This window comes from Callithrix jacchus, chromosome 10 (genome assembly GCF_049354715.1).
Source record: "Callithrix jacchus isolate 240 chromosome 10, calJac240_pri, whole genome shotgun sequence".
Taxonomy (NCBI): domain Eukaryota; kingdom Metazoa; phylum Chordata; class Mammalia; order Primates; family Cebidae; genus Callithrix; species Callithrix jacchus.
The window spans coordinates 57,004,518-57,020,913 of record NC_133511.1 but is presented as its reverse complement, the minus strand read 5'-3'; the positions used below and the strand labels follow the sequence as shown (position 1 = coordinate 57,020,913).

At 38.6% G+C, this 16,396-nt stretch overlaps 1 long non-coding RNA gene across 1 annotated transcript in view; it reads left to right on the top strand.

The window, feature by feature from the left end:
* The window catches only part of LOC128929134 (uncharacterized), a 104,909-nt gene that overhangs the window by 68,782 nt on the left and 19,731 nt on the right, over positions 1–16,396 (top strand). The window contains exon 2 of the long non-coding RNA XR_013523199.1: positions 5,906–5,975. This is a non-coding gene — a long non-coding RNA (uncharacterized LOC128929134). The remainder of the gene's footprint in view (positions 1–5,905; positions 5,976–16,396) is intronic.

The window sequence follows — 16,396 nt, the reverse complement described above, 5'->3', positions numbered from 1 at the left end:
GACACTAAGAAGGAAACAATAGAAAGGTGAATCAAAAAGTCCACACCTCTAGGCTAGAGATTGATTGAGATAGAAAGAAGATACACTTAACTAATTGCAATGCAGTGACTGTAATTAGGTTTAGGGAAATGTAGAGTGAAGATGTTGGGTAGAGAGTGGGCATTGCTTTGACAGTCTTACTCATCATAAGAATAGGTGATAGCATGGTGTGGAGGCTGGAGGGAGTATTTGTCTTAGCCTGGACCCCTTTGAGTTCCTTTCCTACCACTCTGGTGCCTGTTAGCTCCCCCAAATCTTTATATTTACCCCCTATCCAAAGGCTCTCCCTCTGCTGAGCTCTTTGTCTTGCTTGGCTTTCGTCTGTGGCCTACGGCAACAATCACCCATCAACTCCAGCAGCACTCCTAGTGCTGTCTCTTATCCAATGCCTGCACTCTGAGGGAAGAAATTTTTAATGACATTTCAAAGTAAATTGAATGGAGCTTGTAACAGCAATGTTACATTATTACACCTTGTGTAGCCATGTTTTCACAGCCTGTGGCATATGGAAGGGCCTTTGCTTCGTAAACGACATCCAATCAAAAGCATCGAGATGTCAAGAAGAAAATTCAGGTTGCCTTCAGCATTCAGTAAAATTGCATTTATCATGCTTACAACACACGTATGGAAGTTCAAACAGCACAGAGTATATGCTGACCTCAAAGTAACTATATGTGTGTCCACATATGTGTGTATGTGTGCATGTGTGCATGTATATGTTGGTAAGGTCAAAAATAACTCTGATACGTTACCACCAACCTTTTCACATCAAGGCATCATGCCATATAAAAGTATTGGCAATCCAGTATGAGTTTATTTTATCTGTGTGAAGATTAAGACTTAATGACAGAGTTTTGCAACTAACTGGCTGTTTGCTCTTAAGTCACTTAATTTCTTGGAGCTTCTGAGTCCTCATCTTTAAAATGAGGATACAGGAATTGCCTGCCTCTCATGGTTTTTGTGAAGATGAAAAAGATAACGCTTGTGATAGTGCCTAGTCTAGCATTCAAAGATCATCATAATCGGGCCATTGATGCCCTCACCTTGTCTTGCAGTCTTCCCCTAAACAACCTCTTTGTTCCATCCAAGCTGTGGGCCGTGACACCTCCCACCTGCTATGCTGTTGCTCACCTTGTTTTCCTTTCCTAGAATGCTAGCTCTTTTTTTTTCTGCATGAATGAGGAATATGAAAATTTCCAAACCCAGCTTGAATCTACAGTCTTCATGAATCCTTCTTAAACTATCTAAACTTGGAAGAGTGCTCTTCTCTTTAACTCATCTGAACTTCTGTTAACACATTGAGTACTTAAATATTTAACACAAGCCATTTAGACTGCTTTTTAATGTGTGTGACAAAGATGGTAATATTTTCAAAGTAATTCCTGTTGCATTTTACCTCTTATGAATTCTGTTTCTTTTCCCCTAATGTTTTCTGTAACAGGACTAGACTAAGAGGTTGAGAGGGGAGAAGGCTATAATATAACACGCGGAGTGTCCCTTCTTAGAGGTAAGAGGAAATTAGAAGACCTTCTGGTAGAATTGGAGGACCTTCTAGTAGAAGAGGAGAGAGAGAAGAAGGGAGGCAAAGTTCAGATGCAAGTCACCTTTCATATAGTACCCTCCAGTTTCTCCATAAGATAAAATTGTGTGTTTGGCTAGCATCCATGAAGAGGTGCTGAAGCAAAGGGAAGAGCAGGGTACCCACACCAGCAACCTCAACAGCTGCAGAAGCCTCGGAGGTCCAGTAGTTGCAGTGAGAGCCAAAGTGGGGTCAACCCAGTGAGCAAGACATCAGTCTTCAATTGTAGTGGGAGAAAGGCCCAGATGGAGCTTAGAGGAATAACAGAGCTCACAAACATGCTAAGGAAAGAGCTGGATATCTCAGAGTAAATGTTTGCTGAGGGAGTTCTATTTGAATATTCTTTTCTAGAGCTTCAGATGAAATAATAACAGTGATCAACATAAAATGATCTCCAATTGTTGAGTTTCAGCTATCACAAATCTTGGGCCTTGGGTATGTGTGTTTTACACAGTGCTTCTTAAACAATCTCCTTGCAGGCTCACCTGAATATGGAGTGTTGGATCATATGATAGAGACCTAGAAGTCTATGTTAAACCAGTCAATATTTCTGCACACTTATCCAGGAGATTTTCTGTTTAACAGGCTTCATTTATGTGAATAGCTGTGCTGTACTAAAGAATTGAAGGATGATAAAGAATAATGTTGGGAAAAATATTCACAAACTATGCATCTGACAAAGGTCTAATATCCAGAATCTACTAGGAATGTAAATCAACAAGGAAAAACCAAACATCTCCATTGAAAAAAGACACAAACAGACATTTCTCAAAAGAAGACATATAAGCAGCCAACAGACATATGAAAAAATGCTCAACATCACTAATCATCAAAGAAATGCAAATCAAAACCACAATAAGATAACACCTCACACCAGCCAGAAGGACTATTACAAAAAACAGATGCTGGTAAGGCTGTGGAGAAAAGAGAATGTTGGTGGGAATGCAAACCAGTTCAGCCACTGTGGAAAGCAGTTTGAAGATTTCTCAAAGAACTTAAACAGAACAGCTGTTCATACTGTGCACTAGTATGCAACTCCAGGGCCACATGATAACTTCTGGATCCCCCTGGGAACAGATCAGAGGGAACTAAGGCCCATCTCTCAGGTACCTCCATCAGCCATTCTATCCTTCTACCTGTGCAGTCTCACTATTGGGGATCTGCCCAAAGGAAAATAATTCATTCTATCAAAAATACACGTGCACTTATATGTTCACTGTAGCACTGTTCACAATAGTGGCACAGAGGTCGGAGAAGGAAGGAGTTGGAAACGTGGGGGAATGGGTAAGAACGAAAAGAATGGAGACCATAGAGACGTTCTTCCTAATACCCACGGAGGGGGCAGATTCTGTTACAATTTTTTTTTTCCTGATATGGTCTGATCTTTTTCTTCTGTTTCATTCTTAGTATAATCAACTCTCATTTCCCCCATACCCCTCTTTTTAGGTTCGTATCTGCTCTTAATTTTTGTGTTTCTGAATCAGGGTGTTTTCCATATCCCCAAAAAGACATGGAATCAATCTAGTTGCTTATCAACAATGAATTACATAAGGAAATTTGGTACATACACACTATAAAATACTATGCAGCCACAGAAGAGAACAGAATCCTTTTCTTTGCAGCAACATGGGTGGAACTGGAGGACATTATCCTGAGTGAATTAATGCAAGAGCAGAAAACCAAATACCACATTTTCTCACTTATGAATGGGAGCTAAACACTGAATACACATAGACATAAAGATGGAAACAATATACACTAGAGACTTCTAGATGAGAGAGGGAGGGAGGGAGGAAGATGAGGGCTGAAAAACCATCTACTGGGTGCTATGCTCACTACTTGGGAGACAAAATCATTTTTACCCCAAACCTCAGCATCATGCAATATATGCATGTAATAAACCTGTACATGTATACTTAAAAAAAAGTTGAAATTATTTTTTTTAAAAAGTTAAAAAAAGAATTCTGTTGGAGCTCAGAATATGATACCCCAAAGTGTGGCACCTCAGCTTCCTGAGTGTTTTAAACTGAAGGGAATGGAGAAAACTGCAGAAACACGAGGTCACTCTATGATATTCTCCTATCTTTCTCCCCTGAAAACCTTCATGTAACAGGTGTCTTTACCATACCCAGAGGAAAGAAATGTCACACAGAGACTCCAAGAAGAATCTGAACAAACTGGCCTTGCTAAGTTCCCTGTAGTTTGTTACTATTAGATTCCTTTTAAGTTTCCTTTTATTCTCCAATCATACTTTTGCACAACTGTCCATTAAAATACACAGTTTTTCCTGGGACTTTGGTTCCTTGTCACTTAAAACTTTCATTAAGCAAATTTGTTATCCTTTTTCTTGTTAATCTGTCTTTCTTACAGGGATGTCAGCAATGAACCTTGTGATGGGTGAAGAAGAAATACTACTTTTTCTCCTATGAGATACCAACCTTTGAAAATCCTGGTTGGTGGTAGGGGTAGGGGGAGAAATGAAACTGACAGTCTTTGGATGAGTTTTTTTTAAGCATAAGAATACTAAAAAATTATGTTCTCAGCAGCTCATTTATTTTGTAGGTGTTCCACTCTGATGATAAGGAAGCTCCAGTGTTGAGGACACTTAGCAATTTCATGAACGGCTGTAACAGTAAAGTGTTATGGGACTTTTGTAAAGACAGAGGGCAGAGAAGGAAGGAGATGGAAACTTGAGGGAAGAGGGGTAACAATGAAAAGAATGGAGACCATAGAGAGGTTCCTCCTAATACCTATGGTGGCGGGGGTGGGGGCAGATTCTGATATCATTATTTTTTCTAATATGGTTTGATCTTTTTCTTCTATTCCATTCTTAGTTTAATTAACTCTAATTTCCCCCATATCTCTCTTTTTAGGTTTGTATCTGCTCTTAATTTTTGTGCGTCTGAATCAGAGGGTGTTTTCCATATCCCCAAATACTTTTTGGAGTATATTTAATACAGCTTAAAGTTTTGTGTTACCGATTTCTTTGGTTTTATGGTTGGTTTTTGGAGAAAGTTTTCTAAACTGTAATTCTTTGACTTGTGTTTTATGACTTTTTAATAGCAGTTTTGTGTAGTTGTGGTTTGCTTTCTATCTATGCCAATTCATTTCATGAACAGAGTTCCGAGTTTGAGAGCATTCTTTTACATCTTATGTCAATTATGCCTTCTTCTACGCAGTTTCTTTTGTGGAAAATGGTGTCATCAGTGGCAGTCTGGTGGGGAAGGATTGGCATGTCTTATTTCTCTTTTGTTTCTGTAGTATCCTTAATTTTTCCCTTTTATTTCCTTACCTACTTCTTACTGCCTTGTATTCAACTAACACTACCCTTTTATTTTTGTACCCGATACTCTCCACAAAGTAACTTTCCTGGGGCTGCCTCATCTGGTTTCACACATTTATTTTTCAACTTTCATTTTAGGCTTACATATGAAGGTTTTTTTTACATAGTTAAACACGTGTCACTGGGGTTTATTGTACATGTTATTTAATCACCCAGGTATTAAGCCCAGTACCCAATAGTTATCTTTTCTGCTCCTCTCCCTCCTCTGAGTCTCCCAGCTTCTCTTCAAGTAGACCCCGGTGTCTGTTGTTTCCTTCTTTGGGTTTCACACATTTTCAAGCCCCTTTCTTATAATTCATGCCGTAAACTATCAAGTCCCAGCCTATATTCAATATTTTGGCATTTGATGTTAGACTGGCACTCTGTGGGGTGCTTCTTTCTAGATGTTATCCAAGTTATTTACTCCTCTCTATTCTTTTTCATGATATCTCTTAAACCTCTCCCCCTTCACTGCTTGCCCTCACAGGTTTGCGATGGCAGAAGAACTGTAGTAATCCATTATAATTTTATTCCCCTTTACTTATAGATAACTTGAAGGTCACGTTGTTCTGTTTTCTAGTTATGCTGATGACTCAAATCAGGTATGGGTTTATTCTCATTGTTGATTTTGTTTTTTAGGGGGTGAAGTGGGGTTGGGGAGAGTGTAGGGGAGATTCAAATCAGGCAGCTGCCACTGTTCTCCAATCCCAGAATATCCAGGGTGGAAGACTGCTCTGATTGAAAGCTAATTCAAGGAGGATTATATATAAATATTTTCCTCAAGAGCTGAGCTCTGAATGTCTGTCTGGTTGCCCTTCAGTTCATTCCAGTGGTGAACTGAGTTCTGCTGTTTCAAGATGAAATGTTAGGTTTTTGTTTTCAAATGCTATAAATTTCGTCTGTTCCACTTCTACCAAGCAAATAGTTCCTCCACTTTGTATTTATTTTCCTTTGTCTCCTTTTAGGAATGACTTTGTTGAGCTCTCCAGATCCTTCCTGACTTCCTTCCTGAAACAATGCAGTTGCCAAAAGCAGGTAATACTCTTTTTCCTTCAGTGATCTGATGCCAATCTTGAGGCTTATGTACCCTACATCCTCACTCAAGACTGTCTGAGTGAGGTCAGTCACTGGGGTTGCTTAATTAATGAATTATCACATTGGTACAGAAACTTAAACTTACAGACTTGATTTGTGTTTAATTGATATAGATTTATTTGTCTGAACTGGGAATGTGTTTTGGACATTTTTGACATATTCCCAAGGCCAAAGGCAAAAGAAATATAAAAATAATAATTTAGAATGAACAGCTTCCAATCACTGCAGACACAAACGATGACTCTTGGTGTTATTATTTACATTTCAATACAAACATTGCTATAGGATGCCTAGCACAATTAAGCCTCTAGGGACACCTCCAACCAGTGCACACTTTTTGCCTCAGAAAAATCGAATTAATATACAGTGAGGTTCTGTATTAACATGCAATTTAGGAGGCATTTATGCCAAGCTCAAAAATCGAATTAGCGGCTTCCTGTTTAGAGGACAGTGCCTGTTATTCCATTTTCAGTTCACCTGGATCTGTAATCAGTTCTTATGCTTGATTTCTATTCAAATGGCAACACTTTACCTTTCATCCCCAACTCTCCACAGAAGGACTCAGGAACCAAATATACCAGAAACAAATGGCACTGAGGATTCAAAATGAGGACTTTAGATAAAATGCTTAGGTCGCTACATCTTTAATTGAAGGGAATTTAATAAAGTCCATTAGATCAATAATGAGAGGGAACATGTGCAATGTGTTCTTCTAGGGTTTTTTCTTTTGAAAAGCCTGATTTTATTTTTCACCAAGGGCCTGGCTAGTTCTCATCTGTGGCTCTAAGTGTCCCTCATGACTATGAGTAAAAAACTGCTATTGTTTCATTGCTCTTGGGTTTACAGAAAGTCTAGATGCCATAATTCTGCCCCAAGACTTGCAGGAGGAAGAGATGATATTTCTGGGTATTCTAAAGCATGTTTCTCAACCTGTTTATTTTTATGAGGTCACTTAAGGCTGATTTTATATGCCTAGGGCAAGAGTCAATGAGAGCAGAAAGTTGTCATCCAAATGGCCATGGATACCTGGTGGTTACCCAGTGGGTAGGCATGGGCTGTTACCTGTGAAGCACATTGAGATTTCTGTGCACCCAAATAACTGGGCCTTCAGATATAGGAGATATATTTGAACTGTGCAGTTACATGTTACAGGAACATGATTTCATTTTAAGGAGTGTTGCTTTTTTAAAATTGTACTTTAAGTTATGGGGTACATGTGCAGAACGTGCAGGTTTATTACATAGGTATACACATGTCATGGTGGTTTGCTGCATCCATCACCCCGTCATCTACATTAGGTACTTCTCCTAATGCTATCTCTCCCCTAGCTTCCCAACCCCCAACAGTCCCTGGTGTGTGATGTTTCCCTCCCTGTGTCTGTGTGTTCATTTTTAACACCCACTTGAGTGAGAACATGTAGTGTTTGGTTTTCTGTTCTTGTGTCAGTTTGCTGAAAATGATGCTTTCCAGTTTCCTCTGTGTCCCTGCAAAGGACATGACCTAATCCTTTTTTATGGCTGCATAGTATTCCATGGTGTATATATGCCACATTGTCTTTATCCAGTTGATCATAGATGGGCATTTGGGTTGGTTCCAAGTCTTTGCTGTTGTGAACAGTGCTGCAGTGAACATATGTGTGTATGTGTCTTTATGACAGAATAATTTATAATCCTTTGGGTATATACTCAGTAATGGGATTGCTGGGTGAAATGGTATTTCTGATTCTAGATCATTGAGTAATCGCCACACTGTCTACCACAATGGTTGAACTAATTTACACTCCCACCAACAGTGTAAAAGCGTTCCTATTTCTCCACATCCTCTCCAGCATCTATGCCTCCTGATTTTTTAATGATTGCCATTCTAATGGGTGTGAGATGCTATCTTAATGTGGTTTTGATTTGCATTTCTCTAATGACCAGTAATGATGAACATTTTTTCATATATTTGTTGGCTGCATAAATGTCTTCTGTTAAGAAGTGTCTGTTAATATCCTTCACCCACTTTTTGCTGGGGTGGGGTTGTTTTTTTCTTATAAATTTGTTTAAGTTCTTTGTAGATTCTGGATATTAGCCCTTTGTCAGATGGTTAGATTGCAAAATATTTTTCCCCTTCTGTTGGTTGCCAGTTCACTCTAATGGTAGTTTCTTTTGCTGTGCCAAAGCTCCTTAGTTTAATTAGAACCCATTTGTCTATTTTGGCTTTTGCTGCCATTGTTTTTGGTGTTTTAGTCATGAAGTCCTTGCTCATGCCTATGTCCTGAGTTGTATTGCCTAGGTTTTCTTCTAGGGTTTTTTTGGTATTAGGTCTTATGTTTAAATATTTAATCTATCTTGAGTTAATTTTTTATAAGGCATAAGGAAGGGATCCAGTTGCATCTTTCTGCATATAGCTAGCCAGTTTTCCCAACACCATTTATTAAATAGGAAATCCTTTCCCTGTTGCTTGTTTTTGTCAGATTTGTCAAAGATCAGACCGTTGTAGATTTGTGGCATTATTTCTGAGGCCTCTGTTCTGTTCCACTGGTCCATCTCTGTTTTGGTACCAGTACCATGCTATTTTGATTACTGTAGCCTTGTAGTATAGTTGGAAATCAGGTAGCATAATGCCTCCAACTTTTTTTTCCCTTAGGATTGTCTTGACTATGCAGGCTCCTTTTTTGGCTCCATATGAAGTTTAAGGTGATTTTTTCCAATTCTGTGAAGAAAGTCAATGGTAGCTTGATGGGGAGAGCATTGAATCTATAAATTACTTTGGGCAGTGTGGCCATTTTCACCATATGGATTCTTTCTATCAGCATGGAATGTTTTTCCATCTGTTTGTGTTCTCTTATTTCCTTGAGTAGTGGTTTGTAGTTCTCCTTGAAGAGGTCCTTCATATTCCGTGTTAGTTGTATTCCTAGGTATTTTATTCTCTTTATAGGAATTATGAATGTGAGATCACTCATAATTTGGCTCTCTGTCTGTTATTGGTGTATAAGAATGCTTGTGATTTTTGCACACTGATTTTATATCATAAGACTTTGCTCAAGTTGCTTATTAGCTTAAGGAGATTTTGGACTGAGACGATGGGATCTTCTAAATATACAATAATGTTATCTGCAAATAGAGACCATTTGACTTCCCCTTTTCTTAATTGAATACCCTTTATTTCTTTTTCTTGCCTGATTGCCCTGGCCAGAACTTCCAATACTATATTGAATCGGAGGGTGAGAGAGGGCATCCTTGTCTTGTGCCTGTTTTCAAAGGGAATGCTTCCAGTTTTTGCCCATTTAATATGATATTGGCTGTGAGTTTGTCATAAATAGCTCTTATTATTTTGAGATACATTCCAACAATACCTAGTTTATTGAGAGTTTTGGTATAAAGGGCTGTTGAGTTTTGTTGAAGGCATTCTGCATCTATTGAGAAAATCATGTGGTTTTTATCTTTGGTTCTGTTTATGTGATGAATTACATTTATAGATTTGCATATGTTGAACCAGCTTTGCATCCCAGGGATGAAGCTGACTTGCTCATGATGGATAAGCTTTTTGATGTGTTGTTGGATTTGGTTGCCCAGTATTTTATTGTGGATTTTCACATCAGTGTTCATCATGGATATTGGCCTGAAATTGTCTTTTTTAGTTGTGTCTCTGCCAGATTTTGGCAACAGGATGATGATGGTCTCATAAAATGAGTTAGGGAGGATTCTCTTTTTGTATTGTTTGGAATAGTTTCAGAAGGAATGATACCAGCTCCTCTTTGTACCTCTGGTAGAATTCAGCTATGAACCCATCTGGTCCTGGCCTTTCTTTGGTTGGTAGGCTATTAATTGCTGCCTCAATTTCAGACCTTGTTATAGATCTATTCAGAGATTCAACTTCTTCCTGGTTTAGTGTTGGGAGGGTGTAAGTGTCCAGGAATTTATCAATTTCTTCTAGATTTACTGTTTTTTGCATAGAGATGTTTGTAGTAATCTCTGATGGTAGTTTGAATTTCTGTGAGATTGGTGATGATATCTTCTTTATCATTTTTTATTGTATCTCTTTAATTCTTCTTTCTTTTCTTCTTTATTAGTCTGGCTAGCAGTCTATCTATTTTGTTGATCTCGTCAAAAAACCAGCTCCTGGATTTATTGATTTTTTTTAAAGGCTTTTTGTGTGTTTATCTCTCTCTGATCTTAATTATTTTTTGTTTTCTGCTATCTTTTGAATTTGTTTAATCTTGCTTCTCTAGTTCTTTTAATCATGAAATTAGGGTGTTGATTTTAGATCTTTCCTCATTTCTCTTATGGGTATTTAGTGCTATAAATTTCCCTCTACACACGCTTTAATGTGTCCCAGAGATTCTGGCATGTTGTTTCTTGTTCTCATTGGTTTCAAATACCATTTTTATTTCTGCCTTCATTTCATTATTTATCCAGTAGTCATTCAGCAGCAGATTGTTCACTTGCCATGTAGTTGTGTGGTTTTGAGTGAGTTTCTTAATCCTGAGTTCCAATTTGATTGCACTGTGGTCTGAGAGACTGTTACGATTTCTGCTCTTCTGCATTTACTGAGGAGTGTTTTACTTCCAATTATGTGGTCAGTATTAGAATAAGTTCAACGTGGTGCTGAGAAGAATGTATATTCTGTGGGTTTGGGGTGGAGAGTTCTGTAGATGTCTATTAGGTCTGCTTGGTCCAGATCTGAGTTCAAGTCCTGGATATCCTTGTTAATTTTTGTCTCATTGATCTTCCTAATATTGACAGTGGGGTGTTAAAGTCTCCCACTATTAGTGTGTGGGCGTCTACGTCTCTTTGTAGGTCTCTAAGAACTTGCTTTATGTATCTGGGTGCTTCTGTATTGGGTGCATATGTATTTAGGATAGTTAGCTTTGCATTGATCCTTTTACCATTACGTAATGCCCTTCTTTGTCTCTTTTGACTTTGTAGGTTTAAAGTCTGTTTTATTAGAGACTAGGATTGCAACCTCTGCTTTTTTTTTTCCTCTCCATTTGCTTGGTAAGTCTTCCTCTATCCCTTTATTTTGGGCCTATATGTGTCTTTGAACATGAGGTGGGTCTCCTGAATACAGCACACAAATGGGTCTTGCCTCTTTATCCAACTGGCCAGTGTGTGTCTTTTGATTGGGGCATTTAGCCCACTTACACTTAAGGTTAATATTGTTATGTGTGAATGTGATCCTGCATTTTGATGCTAGCTGGTTGTTTTGCCTGTTACTTGATGCAGTTTCTTCATAGTGTTGATAATCTTTACAATTTGTTATGTTTTTACAGTGGCTGGTACTCATTGCTCCTTTCTATGTTTAGTGCTTCCTTCAGGAGCTCTTGTAAGGCAGGCCTGGTGGTGACAAAATCTCTCAGTAGTTGCTTGTCCATAAAGGATTTTATTTCTCCTTCACTTATGAAGCTTAGTTTGACTGGATATGAAATTCTGGATTAAAAATTCTTTTCTTTTAGGATGTTGAATATTGGCCCCCACTCTTCTGGCTTGTAGGGGTTCTGCTGAGAAATCTTCTGTGAGTTTAATGGGCTTCTCTTTGTGGGTAACTGACCTTTCTCTTTGGCTGCCCTTAGCATTGTTTTCCTTCATTTCAACCTTGGTGAATCTGACGATTATGTGTCTTAGGATTGCTCTTCTCAAGGAATATCTTTGTGGTGTTTTTCTGTATTTCCTTAATTTAAATATTGGCCTGCCTGGCTAGGTTGGGAAAGTTCTCCTGGTTAATATCTTGAAGAGTGTTTCCCAACTTGGTTTCATTCTCCCAATCCCTTTCAGGTACACCAATCAAAGGTAGATTTGGTCTTTTCACATAATTCCTTATTTCTTGGAGGCTTTGTTCTTTTCTGTTCACTCTTTTTTCTCTACTCTTGCCTTCTCAATGTATTTTACTGAGTTGATCTTCAATCTCTGATATCCTTTCTTCCACTTGATTGATTCAGCCATTGAAACTTGTGTATGCTTCACAAAGTTCTCATGCTGTGTTTTTCAGCTCCATCAAGTTGTTTATGTTCTTCTCTACACTGGTATTTTGATCAATTTGATGTATCTCTGGTGTTTTAGTTTTACACAATGTAAGTGTATATGTATGTATTTATTTTTCTACAGGATTTTAAATTCTTTTTTACAGCTATCTTTAGTCTGTTATAATTCCATTATATTTTTTAATACATGAAAGTTATTAATTTCTTTGAGGATTTTAAATGTATTTAAGTTTCTGTAAAACCTAATCTTTAAAAAAATTTATACAGGGTTTGTGTTTCCATTTCTGATTTTGTTGGCTGTTTTGTCAGTAGGTTTATTATTCTGATTTACAGGCTAGTTTTCTTTAAATAAGAGTGGTATTTTGTTTGTTTGTTTGCCTCTTTATCACCTTCTGACTTCCTTGTCCTGTAATTTTGCATCTTCTTCCAATTGGCACCCTGGAAATGCCCATATAGAATAAGGCTTTATGATGGAATCTTGATTCTCCTATTCCATAGTGATATGTGGAATACCACAGATCTAGTCACAGTTCTTAGATTAGTACCTATCTGTGTCCTCCTTCCTATTTATTTAGTTTTAATAAGTAAATACTATTTATTTTTTAATAAATAAATCTTACTTGTTTCTTAATAAACACATCTTATTATTTTAAAATAAATGCTACTTTAAAATCTTATTTATTTTTAATAAATCTTTTTTTAATAAGTAAATATTATTTATTTATCCTCTTTTGCCCAGCCTGGAGTGCAGTGGTGTGATCATGGCTTACTGCAAACTCAAACTCCTGTGGGCTCAAGGGATCCTCCTGTCTCAGCCTTCCATGTAGCTAGTACTACAGGTGCATGCTATTACAACTGGCTTTTTTTGTGTGTGTGTGTGTGTGGAGATGAGATGTCACTACATTGCCCAGGCTGCTCTCAAGCTATCTTCCTGTGTTGGCCTCCCAAAGTATTGGGATTACAGGTGTGAGCCACTGTGCCCAGACTTTTCTTTTCTTTTATTAAGACAGAGTCTTGCTTTGTTGCCAGGCTGGAGCACAGTGGAGCAATCTCAGCTCACTGCAACCTCTGCCTCCTAGGTTCAAGCGATTCTTCCGCCTCAGCCTCCCGAGTAGCTGGGACCACAGGTGCATGCCACCATGCCCAGCTAATTTTTGTTTTTAGTAGAGACGAGGTTTCACCATGTTGGCCAGGATGGTCTCGATCTCTTGACCTCATGATCTGCCTGCCTCAGCCTTCCAAAGTGCTGGGATTACAGGCGTGAGCCTTTTCTTTATCTGTCATTGCTATGTGTTTGGAGCAGAGGGGTGTATTAAAGCATGAATTTTATGAATGTGTATAGCCAATTTTCTTTGTTCTCTTATTTGACTGCATTCTTCCACCACACAAACATCGCCTCTCTTTTATGAGACTCTCGATGATGGAAATGAGAAATTTTTATTCTGTCCTTTTGATTTTTCATTTGTTCATTCAATCTCCTTATCTCTTGCACCGTGTTATCTTTTTTTTTTTTTTTTTTACCATCATGTACCCAGTGTATAGCACTGTGGTTAGTATATAGTAGGAACACATCTCTGTATCTTGTTTGATCACATATTTGGTGAACAAATGAATTAATGAATAAACATTTATTGCATATATACTGTAAGCCAGATACCATACTAGAATTTGAGAATTCAGAGATAAGCCAGGCCAGGCATGGTGGCTCATGCATAGAATCCCAGCACTTTGGGAAGCTGAGGTGGAAGGATTACTTGGGCCCAGGAGTTGGAGACCTGTCTGGGCAATATGGCAAGACCTTATCTCTACAAAAAAATTTTAAAAAAATTAACGGCATGGTGGTGCATGTGTGTAGTTGTAGGTACAAGGGAGGCTGAGGTGGTAGGATTGCTTGAATCCAGGAGGTCAAGACTGCTATGAGCCATGATTGTAACACTGCACTCCAGCCTGGGTGACAGAGCAAGACTCTGGCTCTTAAAAAAGAGGAGTCGGCTGCTGTCTTTACCCTTGTGAAACTGACAGTTCAGTAGGTGAGGTGTCATGCACACAGATAAGTGTCTTGAAAAGTTAAGGGACTATGGCAGCAGTTAGGACTAAGTAGAGAGAAAATATAAAGGCATGCTCAGGTCCACTCTGGAGGGAGTGAAGCTATCAGAAAATGGTAGGAGATGTTGCTTGGGCTGAGCCATGATAAGGTAAGCAGTTATTAATGAGGTTGACAAAGTAGGGTGAGGCCTTCCTAAACCTCCAGTTGAATTCAGATTCTAATTTCTCATTATATGTATTACTAAGGTAATTTTAATATTTATATCAGTGATTACTTAAAGTCTGTCTCTTACTCTATACTTCACAAGTTTAGGATCATCATCTTGTTTCACCACTGCATCTCCAGTGGTTGGCTTTTAGTAACTATGTAATAACATGAATGAATGAGAAACTTCTAGGTGAAAAAGTAAGAGGCGGAAGCATATATGGTGACAAATCCTGACAGGTTTGAGGAAGGCAAGCTGGTCACTAAGACTGGAGTGAATATAGGGAAGTAGGGTTGAGGTAACTGCAAAACCCTTATCAGAAACCACCTAATATGAAAAGCTGTATAGCCCTCTTGTTTAGAATCTGAGATGCACCCAGCTTATGCTGAAATTGGCTTTAGAGCAAATCATGTCACTCATGATTTTGAAAATTAGTAAGTTTCTGAGGAGGTTTCGCTATGAAATGTTTTATTTTAAATCTGCATTTCTCTGTTATATTGATTATATTTACTTACTACTTCTACAAATACAGATTGAGCATCTACCGTGCACCAGTCAGACACTGTGGGTGACACCCATTCACAGGAACATGATTCGATGTGGGTGACATTCTTAGGAACATGAAACAGGAATTGATCCTGCCCTAAAAGGGCCTATTCTCTAGTAGACGGCAAAATAAGAAAGCAACTACTTGCCAAAAAATACTGTTCGATATGGCCAAGCTTCTAGATCCAGCTACCAGTGTTCAGGAAATGCAGCTTTCTAGGCCCAGTTCTCATGCACACAAGGTTTCTTTCTTAAGTGCTGGGAGACAGTTACAGTCTCATTCTCAGAGACAGCTGCAACTTTCTCCATAGCCCAAGTGGCCACATGTAGCCCTCACTGGCGTGGTGTTCTGTTTTTCACTCACTCTTCTCCTATCGCCTCCCTTTAGACTCAAGATTATAGTATCAGGCCAGGGCATATTTGCTTCCTTTGCTTTGAGGCAGAGCAGGCACCTAGGAACAGCTTCTTGGTTGGAGGTAGATAGACTGGCTTTCTGTTTTTAAAATTTATTTTTTTAGAGGTGACATCTCATTGTGTTGCTGAGGCTGGATTCAAACTCTTAGTTTCAAAGCATCCTCAGCTCCCCAATAGCTCTGTGTGTGCATGTGCGCGTGTGTGTGTAAACAGGGAGATCCATAAGCCACCACTGTTAGCTCTACTAAACTTACAGAAACCAGACTCAAAACTGAATCTCAAAGATCATCCAGAACAACTCTCTAATTTTTAAGGGTGGGATAATTGAGAACTGGAGGCTTATAACTCTCTGTCCAAGTTCCCTTACCTTCCTAATAGTGGGACTTTGACAGAATATAAGGGATTTGCTTTGTTTTGTTTCTGTTAACATTTCTTTCTATTCCTCCCTCTCCAAGAAAACAGCTGCCTGATTTTATAATATGTGTATTCTTATGTTAAAGGCTCTGAAAATAGTTGTCATTCTATTTAACGGAACATTTCATAAATTTCAGTACCCTCCCACTCCCAAATTTTTGTTAAATACCTATTGTCGTTCTGCAGAGAACACTTTGGGGACTCCTAGTCTATCTACACGTTGTTAGTCTCTCATTCCTCCGTTTTTCTATCCCTGATATCCATTGCTGTGATAAGCAAAGAAAGAGTTGAAGAGGTTGGCATTTGGGCCCTTTCCCCAACGAGGAGCTGCTCTTTTATCTGCCTTTCCCATCTGCTCTTCCTTGCAGCAGAATCTTTTCAGTGTCGATGTTTCTCAACTGGAACGGGAGCACATGGCTTGGGTAAATGTAATTAGTGTATTCCAAGGGAAATACAATGAGTTATGCAGAATCCAAGTGCTTTGCATGTTTAGAGAAATGTCATAAAATATGTGCTCTAGTACTTTTCTCCTTATTGAAGAAAAAAAGCAGATGGGGATTATGGTAATTAAAACCTAGGATCGTTAAAAAAAAAAAAGGGATAATGGTCACACTTTCTGGTTTTGTGTTCTTTCAGTCCCAAGCATTTGAAACTACTTTCATAGGTGTGAATAGCTATAAAGAAATCTGCTGATCAAAGGTCCCAAATAAGAAAAACTACACAGGAGACCCGGTAGTTATAATCCCTACCTAGAACCTCAGGGAGGGAGG